Below are 14,673 nucleotides of genomic sequence, written 5' to 3'. Positions count from 1 at the left end.
GAATATCGTTAACGAATAAGCTAAATAGGAGGGGTGAAAGGACAGAGCCTTGCGGGACTCCAGCTGTGAGAGGTCGTGGGGAGGAGCGGGTTCCCTCGACTCGATATCGAAAAGAGCGGTTCGACAAGAAGTCCCGTATGATGAGCACGAGACTATCCGGCACACCCATGTTGAATAGTTTGAAAATCAAACCGTTGTGCCAGACTTTGTCGAACGCTTTTGCGACGTCGAAGAAGAGAGCTCCCGTGTATAACGGTTTTGGTCGATTAAGCCCCACAAGAATGTGCTCCGTGAGGCGGTGCACCTGTTGAACGCATGAGTGATTTGTACGGAATCCGAATTGTTCATCGATGAGAATGCCCTTGGATGAGACGAAGTCTCTGAGGCGTTTGTAGAGCAGACGCTCATACAGTTTGCCTAGAGACATGAGGAGGCTAATCGGGCGGTAGCTCGTCGGATGATTTTTTGGTTTACCGGGTTTATGTATGCCGATAACGTCCGCTTCTTTCCACACCGCGGGAAAGATACAGTTCGCCATAGCGGCATTGAAAATAGATGCCAACATCACGATGAGTTGGACGGGTAGAAGTTTAATAACGCGGTTGGATATACCGTCGGAACCGGGAGCCTTGCGAGGACGTAGGTCTTTGATCAAGTCTTTAACTTCCATCGGGGTGACGGGTGGTAACGCATCCGAGGGTGGCAAGGAGACTCTGCGTTCTAGCTCACTGTCTACTAATTCTACATGAACAGGGTCCACGGATTGAGTGCTGGGCGTGCACTGGGTTTGCAATGTATCGGCCAGCAACTCTGCTTTTTCGTCATCATCAAACGCCGCGAGTCGGCCTGAGGGGCCTACGAGGGGGGGCATAGTTACTACCGTATCCGATTTGAGAGTACGAGCTAAGCGGTAGTAAGACCTTTGGGAGGGCGCGAGTCCTTCTAAGAAATCAGACCATCTGGCATCTCGGACTTCGGCGATGCGAGACTTTACGTCGCGTTGTAGGGCACGCATTCGAATACGATTTTCCGCGGTAGGATACCTGTCGTAGGCGCGTATCGAGGCGTTCTTAGCTCTAAGGAGTTCCCTAATATCATCGGACAATTTGAAGCGGTGAAGGAAATCCTCCGCTACAACTTGTTTGTCTATGGCTTCAGCGGTATCCTGAGGAGACGGGGTAGAGTCCAGATTAAACGGGAGCGATGGTGGATCAGATTCAGCCAGGCTGATGCCCAGCGTGTGCCAATCCACCACAGTCCTCGTGACGGGAACGGAGTCGGGAGCGCGACCGAGCTTCATAACGACGGGACGGTGGTCTGAATCTAACTCTGAAACTACTTCGATCGAGTGTAAGCTCAGAGTTACGTTTTTTAATAACGCTATGTCGAGTATATCCGGGCGATGCGCGATATTTAGCGGGTAGTGAGTCGGTGTTAGCGGAGCGACGATATCGAAGGCGAGATCATCGACTAACGCATCAAGCCGCCTGCCATTCGGGGTTGTGGTGTGTGAGTTCCACCTGATGTGTTTACAATTTAGGTCGCCCGCCAGAATGACAGAGCTCCCCATGCCGAGCAGCGCCTCGATATCACTGCTTAGAACGATCTTATCCGGTGGAAGATAAACGGACGCGATAACGATCGGCGCGTGTCCCGTCAGTGAGATTCGGCACACTGATGCTTCGATATTAGCGAGCGCGGGAGGATCGAGCGGGACGCAATGCAGGGCTCTTCTATAGTAAATGACGGTACCACCACCACGAGCAGAGAGCCTGTCATTCCTGACCATGTTATAGTTCGCGATTTTAGGGTCACGGCGCGCGGGCTTAAGTAGGGTCTCCTGCACTAAAAAGATATCAATTTGATGGTCACGCAAAAAATCAGAAACCTGATCACGTTGATTTGCGAGACCGTAAGCGTTAAAAAATCCTATCGTTACGGATAGGGGCTTTATTCTACTTATATACGCCATTGATTACCGGCGGAGTGAGGGGAGGACGTACGTATTTAATGACGCGTATACGTCGGCGTATTCTTGCCCAACGGCGATAAAGTGTTGTGCAGTGGAGGCAGCACGAATGGCGTCGCCCAAAGCGTTAACGCGCTCAAAGTTGATCGACTGAAAGAAGTCGATCGCTAAAGCGAGATTGTCGGACGCGGTCGGAGGGCAAGTCGCGGGAGAGGGACGAGTTGCGGGGGCGGGACGAATCGCGAAGGAGGGAGTTGTAACCGCGTTCGTGTACGGCAGCGGTTTCGCCCAAGCCGAGACACTGGGCACCGGCGCCGGAACGAACGCTGGCTTAGCCTGCGACACAGAGGGTGCCGAGGCTTTGATGTCTGGGCCGGAAGCTCGGAGGCGGTTTTGGCGGGCGACGCGGCGATTTATTTTCGGGGCTCGGGGGCATCCGCGGTAATTTGCGGGGTGACCCTGTGTACGACACAGGACGCAGCTAGGCGGTTCCGTCGCGGTTTTTTGATCGCGAGTGCAGAGGGCCGTGGTATGAGGGCGGGGGCGCGACGCGTTCGCGGCTTTGCTAATTTTAGCGGCCGCGGGAGCTCGAGACTCCGCGGCACGCTTCTTACCCTTTTGTACCAGGGTGAATCCATCCGTTGATGAGGCGGGAGCGAGGTCGACCTCCATCTCCGAGTCAGAGTCGGAGGACGAGGAGGCGGGCGCAGGTGACCTACGAGCAGGTGTTTTGGAGGGCACGACGGAGGCTGCGGATGATCGCGCTGCTGGAACGGTGGCCACGGCGGACGACGCAGCAGTTTTACTCGCCAGTATAGGCGACGCGGGAACGGCATGCACGACGGAGGCTGCGGTGCTCGATGCAGAAGCTTTGCACGCAGGTACAGGCGACGCAGGAGCAGCGAGCTCGGCGGAGTCCACGAGAGGGCTCGCGATGTGATCGGCCTTGAAGGCCAGAAACTCTGAGGCGAGCTGTGGGTGGCGAAGTCGGAGGAATTCCGCGAATACAGCGTCCATGATCGCTGAGTGCCCAGGTGGGCCGGCCCCGGGTCTTGAAAACACTCGCCTTGCGGCGAGGCCCCAACTTCTCGGACCTGAGCGGTTCTATTGAACACAGGTGGCGATGCGGCACGATTACTACAGGACAAAGAAAAACACAACAAAATGGAAATAACAAAAAGAAACAGAACAATTAACCACTTCCAGGAAAACAGTTTGTCGGCAGACGTACCACGAGCACAGAAACAACAAAAGGAAACAAAACAAATAAAAACTTCCAAGAAGAGCACTTAGTCGGCAGATGTACCACGAACACAGGCCGCGCGAACAATGGCCGGGCTAACAAAAGCCGGGCGAACAAAGACCGGGCGATCGAGTGGTCGATGAGCACGTCCGCACGTGACGGGTGCCTCTATCGGAATGGCGACTACGTGTATAAAGGTGGGTGGACAATGAACATTACCATTTTGATACCTATCAACTCCAATAACCACTTAACTGAAACTCTGGTTGGTACTTCCCCAACGCTATATCATGTTAATCTTCAAATGAAATATAGAAAACATCCTTAAAAGTGAGGCTTGACTTGACTGTTCTCTCGTTTATTGCTCATATATCCCCCTAATCTATCTATACTTAATATATATAAAAATGAATTGCTGTTCGTTAGTCTCGGTAAAACTCGAGAACGGCTCGACCGATTTGGCTAATTTTGGTCTTGAATGATTTGTGGAAGTTCAGAGAAGGTTTAAAAGGTTAAATAAATATGAAAATCCTCGGAATTAAATAAAAATAACAATTTTGTTTTTCCGTTGATGTGTCCCCCGTCGGACCGATTCCTTTTGTTTGTTTTAGGTTTATTTTATACAAAAGTTTAGGCCTTTCATTTATCGACTGAGGCACTACGAAGTCTGCCGGGTCAGCTAGTATATGAATATAAATTCCCGTAATCGTTTATAATCGGATTGCATGTAAATAAATATATTGACCTTTTATTAAAAAAGGCACAAGCAGTTCTCGCTTTATATTTTCATTATTGTTGTTCACTTTTTACTCTACATTAATTTCCGTGAAGTCCCAAAGTGTCTTGACAGCGAAACCGTAGATTCCCCCGAGTACATTGCGGCCGAGACTGAATTAATAACAGCAATGTATCTCTCACGACGTGAAAGAACATTAAAACAATTTGCATTGTTCATTCTTAAATTTGTTTTGCTAATAGTTCACGAAAGGTCATTACCAAAAACGAATGCGACATCCTTTACCCAAAAACTTTTTAACAAGAACGTTTCCTTGTTTGATCAAGATTGTAATTTTAGAATCGATCGTATGAAGACATATCACATTCAACGAATTTATCTTATACCTTTTTTTTTAATTCTTTATTAAAGCCATACACCTATTAGGTTAAGTCGGCTATCTTACACCTTTAAACGAGCAATTCTTTTATAGGTATATATAATCTAAATCTCGGAAATGGCTCCAACGATTTTCATAAAATTTAGTATACAGGACGGATTTCGGGGGCGATAAATCTAGCTACGATTAATTTTCAGAAAATGTTGTTTTGTTCGTGTTTTCAATAATCAACTTTATCGATAATCAACTTTATGACTCTTCCCGACATCTATTGGTGAATAATAATACTATTTTTCTTAATTCAGAGCAACTAACTGCTTTAAAGACACAACAAGATGGCGTTATCGAAAAAAAAGGAAGGAATAACAAGCAAAGCTCGGTCATGATCTAGTTATATTAGTCTCTTGAAGCGAAAGGAAAATGTTTCAATACTGACGCATAAAACTAAAACCTGATGTATGCAGTATTTCATACAGCTCTGTTGGTAAAAATCGTTTAGTAAAGATCTTGAATCTTGAACAGCTACCTCGATAAGTTCGTTTTCATTAAATCAGACATTCATATTCTTTCAATACGCTTCTATTATTAACACGCTTTTATTATCTTTATTATATCACAAAATGTTTGAATGGATTAAAAATATCAACTGACCAGTATCAACAAGTTACAAAAAAGGAGGAAATAAATGTTTGTTCGGTTAACTGTTTATGGCAGTTTTTTTTAACATTTATTATTATAAAAACACTTTTATTACTTTGTTGTGTACCTACTTGGTTTTGTGTAACAAATGTGTAATTTTTTTTACATAATTTTGATTACTTTAAGACGTCGTATTAAATTGAATTTCGGTATACTTATCGGTTCTAAATACAATTATGAAATATGTTTGTAAATAATTTATATACATTTTAGTTCGGCTAGCTCTAAAGGCGTATTTTTTTAAGATTTTTTTTACCATTATCTATTTTTCTTTTGTAAGGCTTGATATAAACTAAACTAGATAATAATTTCAAGACTCTTAACTTTTCATATTTTGATATTTTTTTTGTATCCGACCCGACGTTATCTGATCCGATAGATTTCATATGTACATAGTAGATACTAATTTATTTAGACAATAATGAAGACACGCAAAAATGCGCAGTTCGCAGATGTTCGATTGCGGATAAAACCCCTTTACATTAGAATGTAGACGATGTCGTACGATATCGATAAAATGTCGTACGATTTCGATACGATGTCGTACGATTTTGATACGATGTCATACGATTTCGATACGATGTCGTACGAATCCGATACGATGTCGTAGACGACTCGACACACATTTGTGTTGTGCACTATTAATCCAGTACAAAATCACATACCACGGATATAATGCCATTTGAGAATCATCTCATCAATTATGATTACCGATGCGATGCAAATGATGGAGGCAGCAAATTGAACGCGTTCGAATGCATTCAATACAATTATGGCGGACGCAGTTAACATAACTCTCGTGGTCGATCGCCTGATGGACGTTTTGACGCAATGTTTAGAAGCGTCATAGGGAATGCGATCGTACTTAAAAGTTTCAACGGACGAAAAATTATAAAAAAAAATTTAAATCGATTATTTTTTATGTGTGCGAAACAAACAGTACAATACAAACATATAATATTTAAAAAAAATAGCTAAAACAATAACCAAATATGTTTCCACAACCAAATTCACATATATGTAGAAAATGAACAAAGAGGTATATGCTACCTTTTATCCCGAAAAAACGTCTAATTCCCACGAGAAACTACATTGACATTTTTGTTTGACGACGCGGGCGAAGCCGAAAGTAATAGCTAGTACATAAACAAAAGTAATTTAGCACCGCTTTGGTTTCGGGACCTATCTCTTTACACCCATGTATATCGACTATGATGTACAGAAGATTACAGCAAACTGGCGGTTCTATGTAAACAGCGGAACCCTCCGTAAAGCTTGTTCGAAAACTTTTATTAGTATCGGGTAAGTTCCATACGGGTTTTTTGTTACAAAAGCTTATTCGATACAAACTTGAATGTTGTATACGTTATTTATCGTTTTTTAACCGTCTTCGAATAGGATAAGTTTCTCAGTGAATCCATTATGCAGTTACAGGTGTGGTAATTTTTGTATTGGCAAGTTGTATAACCGGAAGTAATCTTGATCGACTGATTTCTGAATAGATGTATTTTTAAACGCATACATACATAGTAAATAAGTATTATATATATTTAAGTACGAGTATTTGTATCTATAAATATTATGTATGCTATATATACACATATGTTTAAGTAATATCACCTTCACACTACACCTACCAAGGTTCATCTCTGCACTCCCCTAAGGTAGACTGTTAGAGAATGCCTATGGCATTAAGTCCGCCTTTATACTTTCTAGTATATGAAGTTATAAATAAATATGTAGTAAGTAATAATAGTAGATAGTGTAATGAAAATATGTCTTTTTGCGTAATTATTGAGCCTTTACAGATTAATACCGCAGTTCTGAATATAACCTTAGACCAGAATCGGTTCAGTCTTATATTATTAATATAGATAAGACATAATATAAGTCTGCCCGGGTACGACTATAAACCTATCTATTTATGCCGTAAATTTTGAAAGAGAACTGCAGTAATGCCATACAATTTACACTTCCACATTATACCTCAATGGGAATAGCGGCGTTCGTGTTGTCCAAGGACCGCAGCGACCACCGCGCGTTAATTTGCAGGAGACGGTACATGAATAGATAGATAGTTCCGAGTTTTTGGCCTATCAGGCCGATCACGCCGCGAGCTCTCTCGCGTCTTCAGGTCTAACACTAGGAGCGGGCTTAGGGACCCCGGTAACCGTACTCGTCGAACTCGACAAAGACGTCGACGTGCAACCTAACCCATGTATCAGCCCACTGTTTCTCGCCGGATCTTCTCAGCGGGTCGCGATTCCGATCCGGTAGTAGATTCATTCGCGAACCAATTGCTCATGAGTTGTTAGGTCTCCTTCGGAGGCGCTCGGGCAGTTGTTAGTAAATCCCACCCCTCCTGGCTGAGCCTTTGCTCGCCCACCTGTCCTGGTGAAATGGAAAGGCCTCCGGGCCACCAGTAATCTTTCAAACATAAAAAAGATAGATAGACGATTAGTAAGCAGTTGCAATAAGTCAATGAAATCCGACTTGAGGTTCGGAAAAATTTAATTAACTAGGAGAGCCAAAATAAACAATTGATATTCAATAACAAAACAAATACATAATGTCCAAATGTTTCGACAAGCAGCTAATTATGCACGATACACAGATGTGTAGTCCATCCAGTTCGTTCTAATTTGCCGTTCTATTCCCGTGGCTCTTCACTGCAATACTAGTTGTTATTTATTACGGAATATAACCCGGTTTTCACTTGCTGCGGGATCCGACCGTATTATTTTGGTCCAGTTCAGTTGTGTTCTCAATTGCGATAACTTCGCTTTGGCGTGATGTTTTGAATACATTAATGTGTCATTTTAGAAACAGCTAAATGAATTATGTACTTGATTTTCATTTATCCAATCGATATCATAAGTTAGGGAAAGAAGAGCGTTAAAGCGCCTTCAAAAAATTTACGATTCAGCTCAATGAAATCCATTACTGGGCATAGGCCTATCCAGGACTCGCCACAACAACCAGCTCTGCGCTGTTTGTATCCAGCGGATTCCCGCGACAATCATGAAGCCATCGATCTACCTTGTGAATCTACACCCACAATATATTAAGATCAATCTGATTTACAACTAAATTCAATTAGTTTCAATCTAGGTATTGTACTGCTGAGTCATTTTTAAATCTTGATTTCTTTACTTAGCATTCGCATAGCGTTGATTTGTTTCTGATAACCATAAAACTCAATTAAGGCAACGAAGGTGACGCATTTAGTGCAATTCTTTCTACGAATCCGAAGCCAAACTATTGATACCCGTATATGGAACACAAACACACGTGGTCTTCTTGCGTTTACCTCGTCGTTCACCAAGTCTGCATGTGAGCTAAGCTCTGCGAACTAAAAATTAAGCTGTATAAGGAATTCTAATAAAATTGTGTTAAAATTCAGTGAAAATCCTTCCGTGGGTCGTAAAAGGAGACTAAGGGGCTTAATGCGGAAAGGTCAACAGCTTTCGCAGAGTTTCAGACAGAGGTGATAAGAAAAGAATGATCTTCTAATTTCTTATCAACAAGAGATAAGTCGAAAAGAAGTCATTATAATCATAAATGTTTTACTTCACAGCTAACATTATCATCATCATCATCATCAGCCTATAGCAGTCCACTGTTAAACACAGGCCTTTTCAATTGTACGTCACTGATCAGGATTAAAACCATCATTAAAATACTAATATAATTTAATATACTAATATAATAATATAATTTCTAAAAAATGTGTGGTGTCGTGGGACACCGGATATGAGCGAAGTTCCTTATTACAAGAATATTAATTTTAAGTTCTATTCGAGGTATAAAGAAAATAAAACTGGAGGTCACGCAACAACCCACGGTCATTCGGTAACGTGCGAACTTATTGTGGTACACTTCATTCACGGTTGTTTGCATAAGAGTTAGTGTATTGCGCAAACGAACGCTCTGAGATCGTGGTCAATGAATTATAAAAAAAATACGTTATTTTTTGTCCGTCATTACAAAATTAAGTCGTACACTGTGTGCATTACTAATGAAAATCTTACGTTACGGACGTTTTTGTCCCGGATAGGGTATCTCCGCATCGTCCCATAAGGAACTTCGTTCCAAAAGTGCTAAAATCGACTTAAATGTATTAAAAAATACGGACTGTCTCGTTCCCAATAAGATTCAATTACGATTCTCGTGAATGACATTTCCACGTGGAGACCCACACGATCGATCAATGCCATGCGAGTCTAGTGGCTCAAAATACTGATATTGAGCCCTACCCGGACCGGGATCTTTTGTACTAAAACAGCTAAAGGTCGTCCTTCTACTTTATTGTGTGTGTTACAGGTATGTACTGAAAATTTAACCAATTTAGCATTTTTAGTGAGGTGTGTATCTTTGGGATATTCGACAATGTTTATGACCGATTCTAGGACTAGAACCTAAAGGATAAGACATCCGGTGCATTCGTATCTAGCGATGCAACGGTGTTCGAATCCGGCAGGCGGGTACCAATTTTTCTAGTGAAATATGTACTTTAAAAATGTTTACGATTGATTTCCACGGCGAAGGAATAACATCGTGTAGTAAAAATCAAACCTGCAAAATTATAATTTGCGTAATTACCGGTGATAGGACCTCTTGTGAGTCCGCACGGGTAGGTACTACCGCCCTGCCTATTTCTGCCGTTAAACAGCAATGCGTTTCGGTATGAAGGGTGGGGCAGCCGTTGTAACTATACTGAGACCTTAGAACTCATCTCTCAAGGTGGGTGGCGCATTTATAGATGTCTATGGGCTCCGGTAACCACTTAACACCAGGTGGGCCGTGAGCTTGACCACCCATCTATGCAATAAAAATAAAGTAAAATAAAAGACTCTAGATTACCATACCATTTATTTGCAGAAACATTGACAGCATCATATATGCGTTGTCAATATGTTTAACTGTGTCATCCATTGGTCGGTAGCTATGAAAACTTAAATTTTTTTTCGAATATGTTTTATTGTTGGTAGGCGTCTTTTGAGTTCGCACGTGTAGGTAAGTACCATTACCGTACCTTAAAGCAGTAATGCATTTCGGTTTGAAGGGCGCAATAGCCAGAAAACTGAGACTTAGAGCTCATGTCTCAAGGTAGATAATGGCATTTACGTTGTCGATATCTATGGATTCCGTTATCCACCTAACACCAAATGGACCACGAGCTCGTCCATTCTCCTTAGAAAAAAACCTGTTTACCTGTACTATTGTTTAATAAAAATATTTCTTGATGGAATTTTCCATAGAGCGTGTAAGCCACAACGATATAAAGTTCCCAATGCTAGATGGATACTGGTTAGATATTAGAGATATAGATATTAGAGATAAAGATAACCAAAGATATCGGCAACGTGAAAGTAGTGGGCACTCGCATATTCCACTCTTATTATTTAAACTTAAAAGTTCTATTCATGCCGCGGAAATTTTTCTGAAAGTGCAATCGTTAGATTGTCAAATTAAGTCACTTGACTCACTTATAATTTTTCTTATTGCACTGATGGACAGGCCTGGATACGGCCCACCTAATAATGAGTGGTTACCGTCGCCCATGGACGTCAGCAATGCCAGAGGCATAGCTAAGCCGCTGCGTACCGTTAAAATAAAAGAGACATACTTTACAGGTCCAAGTACGTCCCTCCAAGACAAGTCTTATCGAATATTTCTGAGAGGTTTTTTACAAAACCGCGGACAATGGTTTCTGCGGCGTTATTTCGTTTTAGCGTGAGCCTGTCTCGGGCACAAAGACCGCTCATCTGGTACTCACAATGCTAATATAGCTGAGTGTTTTCACAACCGTGTAATGTTATACGTGCACCCTTGAAATACTTTGATTAGTTAATTATGTTTTTATTTTGTTTTTATTGAATAGACGAATGCACAAGCTCTCAGCTCATATGACATTAAACAGTTACTGTAGTTCTTAAACTTCACAAAGTGATTATAACCACCTAGTGATGAAGTTTAAGTTTAAGTTTTACAAGAGCAACGATGAATAGCCTACTAAAGTTTTTAAAATTTTATCTATATATTAATACGTGAAGCAAAAACTTTGTATCCCTGTTTACGAAAATTGCGCGGACGGAGGAGTATGAAATTTTCCACACTTATAGAGAATATAGAGAAGAAGTGCATTGTGCTAATGTTTTTTAAAAATAATGCATAAAAGATACAGTAAATCAATAAAGAAAACATTACACACACTACCTACCATGTATTTGACACACACACGCATGCATACTATTTGTTTATTGCACTGAAGTATGAAAACTATCTTGTCAAACGTTTATTTGCAGTCTGTCAGTTATAGCCTGTCAAACTGAGAATAGATTAAATATTGTTTTCTCTTTACTAATATTTGTCTAAAGTGTAGTTTTGACGAAATCTGTAATTAAAGAATTATTTAATAGTCTTTGACAATAGAATCATAATAGTGTACAAACTTATAATTTCCATTAGTTATAGTCGACTACCTACCAGGGGACCACTAGTAATAATAATTATATAAAGCTAGCGACCCGCTCTCGCTTCGCTTCGTAATTTATTAATGATTTTATTGAATTTCCTACCTTAATCTTTCATAGTATCGCGCACAGGCTTGTTTATAGTCATAACTGTTCAAATATTTCTCTAGGTCTCTTCTTCAACTTCGTCAACAACATTGCTGAGTGTAGGTTTTTTTTTATATTTATTGCCTAGATGTGTGGACGAGCTCACAGCCCACCTGGTATTAAGTGGCTACTGGAACCCATAGACATCTACAACGTAAATGCGCCACACACCTTGAGATAGCAGTTCTAAGGTATCAGTATAGTTACAACGGCTGCTCCACCCTTCAAACGAAACGCATTACTGCTTCACGGCAGAAATAGGCAGGGAGGTGGTACCCACCCGCGCGGACTCACAAGAGGTCCTACCACCAGTAGTTACGCAACTTATAATTTTGCGGGTTTCATTTTTATTACACGATGCTATTCCTTCACCGTGGAAATCAATCGTGAACATTTGTTGAGTACGTATTTCATTAGAAAAATTCGTATCCGCCTGAGATTCGAACACCGGTGCATCGCTCAACACGAATGCACCGGACGTCTTATCCTTTAGGCCACGACGACTTCAGACGACGTCACTTCGAATACACCCCGTTCTCGGTAACCGTACTCGTCGAACTCGACAAAGAGTTCGCCGTGCAACCTAACCCATGAATCAGCTCACTGAGTTTCTCGCCGGATCTTCTCAGCGGGTTGCGATTCCGATCCGGTAGTAGATTCATTCGCGAAGCAGCTGCTCTTGAGCTGTTAGGTCTCCTTCGGAGGCGCTCGGGTAGCTGTTAGCAAATCCCACCCCTCCTGGCTGAGCCTTTGCTCGCCCACCTGTCCTGGTGAAACTGGAAAGGCCTCCGGGCCACAAGTAATCCTTCAATCATAAAAAAAAAACACCCCGTTCTCTTCGGTCTCTTGCCTTTCTCATCCAGTCTCTACCAACCACTTTGACCGGGTCATCGGTCCACCTCGTTGGCTGTCTGCCCACGTTACGACGTCCAGCACGAGGTCTCCACTCCAGTATTTTTGTGCCCCACCGACTGTCAGTGCGACGGCATATGTGGCCGGCCCACTTCCACTTTTTCCGGGCAATCGCTTTGGCTATGTCAGTCGTTTGTCTAGGTGATGTAGTGTAAAAGACAAAGTTAATCTGCTTTATATATAACTAGTCAGGTCATAAGTATTGTCACACAGTAAAAACTTTTCTTTTAGAATGCTGGCCACAAAAAAGTTTATTGAATTCGAATTTCGAATTGTTCATGAGTCATTCGAATTGTTCATGAGGTCATAAATTCTGTCACATGTTTAATGTAAAATAATTGAAACAAGTTTATTCATTATGTAACCATTCATATACCAAAATGAACTTAACAAAACATAGATTCTTATGACACTAAAGTTTATTCAAAATGACCTCCGTGATTTTGAATACAGGCCTTCAATCTGCGCGGCCAGTCGTCTATCGCAGCACGAACGAGGTCCATGTCAATATCGGCGGCTGCCTTAATCAAGGATGTCTTGAGTGACTCCAAATTGGGATGAGGCTTTGAGCACGCCTTTTCCTCCAAGTGTTGCCATATCTTGTAATCTAACGGATTCAAATCTGGACTGGCCCTCCGGCCAGTCTTCGTGCCGGATGAAGTCGATTTCACGCGCCGCCAGCCAGCCAGTCTTGTGTGCTCTTCGCTCTATGAGCTGGCGCCGAATCTTGTTGGAATACCCAGTGCCTGTTATTGAACATGGTATGAGAAACAGGTTCCACAAGGTTCGTCAGGACTGTATTTTGATACACAACTGCATTCGTTTTTACACCTTTCTCACAAAAATGTACCTCTGTTAAGCCCCAATAAGAAACTCCCAACCATACCATGAGCGAGGATGGAAAATGACCTCGTTGGACACGCGGAATACGGTTGCTCGCTTCTTCACTACTGTGCGCGTACACCTTATCATTTTGTTTGTTGTAGCTCTCTTCTACGGTAAAAATTTTTTCATCCGAAAAAAGAATTTCCCGATATTTTTTTCCCGCGTACCGCTTCAACAAAGCGCGGCATCTCTTCAGTCTCAGGTCCATTAGACGAGCATTGAAACGATGTCCTGTTTTTCTTCGATATGCCCGAAGCCCTAAGTCTTCATTTAACACCGTTTTCACCGTGGTTCTGCTTAACCCCATCTGAAGGGCCAACAGTTTCTGCTTACGTTTGGGATTTCTTTGAATTCTCGCCTTCACAGCTTTTATCACTGCTGAAGTCCTAACAGACCGAGGGCGACCACTTCTTGACCTGTCATCTACACTAGAGTCTTCATTGTATCGTTTGATGGTACGATAAACGAATCTTTTGGTTATATTCAAATTTTTCAGTATGTTAAAAATTTGAATTGGCGCGTAACCGCAACGATGCAACGCAATAACTGCAACACGGTCTTCTTTAAGCGTCCACTCCATATTTAAAAATGAGTAAAATTCTAAAAGTATACATTTTTATTTTCATGAACAATTCGAAATTCGAATTCAATAAACTTTTTTGTTTCCAGCATTCTAAAAGAAAAGTTTTTACTGTGTACTTATGACCTGACTAGGTATATATAGATTTATGAGAAACATTTCCATATACATTATATACATGTAACTCGAACGGTTTTTGCGACGCACTCCAAAATAGCTTGCAGATGGCAGATTTGATAGAATCTAGAAACAGGTTTGCTAGACAATGACAACAATGAAGGAATGTTTCGAATACTTTTATAGTCGTGACCACGAAAACTATAAAACATTCGAAATAATATGATGAGAATAAATAAAAATAAATAATAGTTTAAAAAAACAAAAAAAAACGCTTTTATAGAAAATGCAACTAAAAAATAGAAAATAAATTTTAATAAATATGCATAAAAAATTGTATAAGAAAAAATTACTTTATTGTTGTTTATTATTTATATTGTAAATTTGTTTTTTTTTTAGTTGGATATTCTATAAAAGCGTATTTTGTTAGTTTTTTTTAAACTATTGTTTATTTTTCATTTTTTAGTTGAATTTCACTTTTTTCATTTATTATTTATTTTAATATTGAATTGTCATCAGTCCTTAATAAG

The sequence above is a fragment of the Bombyx mori genome, chromosome 7, assembly GCF_030269925.1.
Source record: "Bombyx mori chromosome 7, ASM3026992v2".
In the NCBI taxonomy this organism is placed as follows: domain Eukaryota; kingdom Metazoa; phylum Arthropoda; class Insecta; order Lepidoptera; family Bombycidae; genus Bombyx; species Bombyx mori.
Note: the sequence above shows the minus strand (reverse complement) of the source record.